The following is a 4,725-nucleotide window of genomic DNA, read 5'->3' on the forward strand; positions in this document are numbered from 1 at the left end:
TATAAGTCTAATTACATGAAATAGAAGTTGGTGTTTTGATTTTTTACTTTGCTTATCCATTTGGAGTGTCATTGTAACTACTGTATTGTAAATGATGGAAAATAATTGCATATGTTAAAAAATAGTGTTATATTCTAAAAATATATATATAAACTTACAAAAAATGCAAAAAACAAAAAAAAATTTTAATTAAAAAAAAATAAAACAACAGTTATATATAGTGATACATTCTAGTTGTGAAAGAAAGGAAGAGAAAGACAGGAAGGAAGAGAAGGAAGGAAGAGAAGGAAGGAAGAAAAAAAGAGAGAAAGAATTACAATTTTGATAGAAGGAAGGACCTGGAAGTTTAACTGTGGAAGACCTAGAGATGAGATAGACAGAAAATTATATATAATAACCATGTTTCCATTTTAAAACACACCTTTCCAGTAAGGCTCCAAATTCTTTAGATACAACATGACAGAGACAGAGTCTAGAACATTAAGAAAGGATGTCTGCACATTTATTCACCTTGATGCCTTGTTAATGTAAGGGTAGGCGTCTGCGTACCCTTTAGTTAGCCTCACGCAGCGCCGGTCAGCAGTCGCTGCACGGGGGAAGAGCAGAGGTGGGGATTTATTTTCCAGTTCTATCTACAGGTCTTTCTGAAGGACTCATAAGAAAATAATTGTGCTTGCAAGACTATTAAACTCTGTGTTTGGCCAAAAAGAAGACCCAGGAGGGTTTCAAGGGCTTGGAACAAGTAAGTATAAACATACACATGTGCACACAGCAGGTGAACCATGGAGAGGGCAAAGGTCCTACTGAAAACAACCTTCCACCAGACCTCTGGCTTACGGGCTGGCACTTACTCCAATGCTGGAAACCTACAGGAAACAACAGTGTTTGAAAGAAATGGAAGATTTGCCACAGAGAAAGCCAAGCTGTACTCCTGGTTCTGGTATTGAGCCGCTGGTGAGCTTTTGCAGCATAAGAGCTTAAGCCTGTTTTCCTATCAGGAAAATGGGGATAACAGTGCTTACCTAGCAGAATAAAGTTATATTTTATAATGCCTAGAATGTAATAAATACTTATTTTTAATAGGTTATTGTCAAATTGGTTTCCATATAACACCCAGTGCTCTTCCCCACAAGTGCCCTCCTCCATCCCATCACCCCCTTTCCCCATTCCCCTCCCCCTTCAACCCTCAGTTCATTTTCAGTATTCAGTAGTCTCTCAAGTTTTGCATCCCTCTCTCTCCCCAACTCTCTCTCCCTCTTCCCCTCCCCCTGGTCCTCCATTAGGTTTCTCCTGTTCTCCTGTTAGACCTATGAGTGCAAACATATGGTTTCTGTCCTTCTCTGCCTGACTTATTTCACTTAGCATGACACCCTCGAGGTCCATCCACTTTCCTACAAATGGCCAGATTTCATTCTTCCTCATTGCCATGCAGTACTCCATTGTGTATATATACCACATCTTCTTGATCCATTCATCAGGTGATGGACATTTAGGCTCTTTCCATGATTTGGCTATTGTTGACAGTGCTGCTATGAACATTGGGGTACATGTGCCCCCTATGTGTCTGTAATAAATACTTAATACATGATAGCTCAGAAGGTTGTTATGCTGGTAAATAAAACAGTATGCGTGGAAGCATTTTGTGATCTAGATAGTTCTCTGAGGCTGGGAAGAAGCCAAATCTTACCAGAACACTAACATTTAGAACTAAGGATTACCTCTGATAAGGTCTTCACTGACTAAGGAAGGTAAATAGATTTCACCTGGATGAACAACTTCATTCACTGAGGGGCTATTTTCTGGAGTGCTGCCATGTGAAACATAAAATCTGGAAGCCACGTTCCAGACACATAAAGAAAGGGTTTTATGAGAAATCACTTATGTCTTCCAACAGTACAGAAGGGAAGAGAATTACAGCATTCATGTCTGACAGCCTCAGACCATTAAAGGAGAATGCTGGACCTCAAGCCCACCACCTGCACCCACAGAAAGACACCTGCCTGCACCCTAGCTTCTGACCTGAAGCTGCTCCCCTTAGTGTTACAGAGAAAGTTTTCATGAAAAGAAAACAGCAACCATAAACATCAGATCTGCAAGGTGTATACACTGGATGAGAAACCCACGATATCCCAAACCTTTCAGGTTTTTCGAAGTGCATAATCTCCATGCCTTCTTTCCACTTCCTCTCTACTCAGATCATAATTGCTTATTAAATCAAAAGTTTACATTTTTATTATGTAATAATCATCTACTTCCAAGTCAAAATAGCTTTCTATGACTAAGTATCCATTTACATACAACTTTTGTTCCTAAGAAGGTTTTTTCCTAAAAGTTAGTTATTGCTTACGTTTTCATTGCTTAGTTTTCTATGTTCTCCTTCCAAGTTATTTCAAATGTTCCAGCTGATTAAATGTGTGCCTATTGATAATTATCCAACTCAAATAGTAACTAACCATTTAATTTAGCTCTACTTTTCCTCCTTTAGGTTGAAACTGCCCATCCTGACCTTAATGGGAGGTCTCTAGCCTTAATGCTCAGCTATTTTTCCTAAAACATCCCTTTATTCCTCTTCTGCATTGGCTCCTCTGCCTCACAGATATCATGTCTTTCTCTTTCTTTATCAATTCACTGAAACATATTCTCCATAACTTCCTGAAACACCATACATGGAAAATTGATTTTTTTTGAGTTCTTGATTTGTATCTTGATTAACTTAGGTTTTTATACTCGACCAATCTGTCAAAGTCATTTTCCCTTAGAATTTTAAAGACATTTCTACACTGTCTTCTAGAGACCAGTAATCCAGCCATTTGAATTCCAATTCATTGATTGTAATCTGGTTTTTTTTTTCCTATCTTTATCTGCTTTTCTGAATCTCAAAGTAATATGCCTTGATGTGGGCCTTTTTGCATTTGTTATATCTGGGTAACTGGTGGACTCTTTCAGTCTAGAAATTCTGCTTTCAAAAGAAAGAAGCTTTCCTTTAGTATTTCTTTGATAATTTCTTTCTCTCTGTTTGCTCAGTTCTCTCTTTCTGGAACTCTTCTTGGTTGGAGGTTAGTTCTTCTAGTTCGAGCTACAATTTTATTTTTTCCCTAAAAGTTTTTTTTACCTCTTCATATTTTTTATTCCCTTTTTCTGGACAATATCCCTCACTTTGTTTACTACTTGTATTTTTAATAAAATTAACCAATTGTTTATATTCATCAGGGTCCTTAGTTGAAAACATAAGCAGACTGTGGCTAATTGACCAGAAAGGGAATATACTCAAAACCTGTGGGAAGCTTCCAGAATATATGATTTGAAGATTATAAAAGCCAAAAAACCCAAATATCTCCTTGAACTCATTCTACAAGGTGCTACCTCACTGTAACTGGGCACAGTCAGCTCAGCTCACACCACCAAGGATACCCACACTGGAAGCTGATGCTGTAACTAGAATCTCTTCCAATCCACCCCTGAAAGCTGGAAGTTACTGCACCCACAGCCACCAGACTCCCAAGAATGGCTGTGTAGCACCTGAGTCCTCATGTCACAGTACAGAGAAGCTGAACCAGGTCCCAGTTGCAAGCAAATGCTTGGCATTATCAGATCCAATGTTGGAAGCTGGTCTGGCCTCATAAGTAGGAAATCTTCTAAACCTAGGATAAGAGTTCAGATACCAGGAAATCACAAAAGATGAAAATGCCCAAAGAAGTCCATCCCTGTATCTGCCCTACACCAATACCCACCCTTCTCTACTACACTTCTAAAGCAAATGCTTTATAACTCATCATCCCTTGTCTAATTAAAAACATGCACATCCTTTGTCCTAACATTAAAAAATAGTCAACCCAACATCTTATTATTTTTGCTTCCATTCCTAGGCCAGGATCTCTGAGTGATGTTCATTCTTGCCTGACCATGTCATGATTCCATGTTTCATTCAACATCCTTTAATCTATAGATAAATTTGTAAAGATAACCATAGCAAACAAATATAAAGTGTTGAAAAGAGAAGAAGGGAAAGAAGACAATTAGTTCAACTGCCTAGGATACATAATAAAAGAAAACACTGGTGGATACTACCATCCTTTATTTCTGAAAATGACTGAGAAGCCTGTGGTAGGTTGAAGAAGGGTTCCCAGAGATATATCCACATCCTAATTACTGAAACCTATAAATGTTACCTCACTTAGAAAAAGAGTCTTTGTATATGCAATTAAATTAAGAGTTTTGAGACATTATCCTGGAGTATCGGGGCAAGCACTAAATCCAATCACAATTATCCTTACAAGAGAGGCAAAGAAACGTTTGACACAAAGAGGAAAAGTCAGCATGACCATGGAGACATATTGGAATGATGCAGTCACAAACCAAAGTAGTTTTGAGGTCCTAGCCTAATTTGTTGAATGTTCACATTGGCAGGGAGCATACTGCCTCCATTTTTCAGCCAGCTCCAAGGCTTAGATTTCAGGGTGAGTTCTTTTTTTTTGTTTTAAGTTTATGTATTTATTTAAGAGAGAGAGAGCAGGAGAAGGTCAGAGAGAGAAGATAAGAAATAATTCGAAGTAGGTTCCATCTGTCAGTGCAGAGCCTGATAGGGGGCTCAATCCCATGAACTGTGAGATCATGACCTGAGCCAAAATCAAGAGTTGGGCACCTAACTGACTGAGTTACCAGATGCCCCCACAGGGTGATCTCTTATCTACCCCCTGAGAACTTCTGTCCCTCCACTAATTCCAG

This window comes from Suricata suricatta, chromosome 11, assembly GCF_006229205.1.
Source record: "Suricata suricatta isolate VVHF042 chromosome 11, meerkat_22Aug2017_6uvM2_HiC, whole genome shotgun sequence".
Classification (NCBI taxonomy): Eukaryota; Metazoa; Chordata; class Mammalia; order Carnivora; family Herpestidae; genus Suricata; species Suricata suricatta.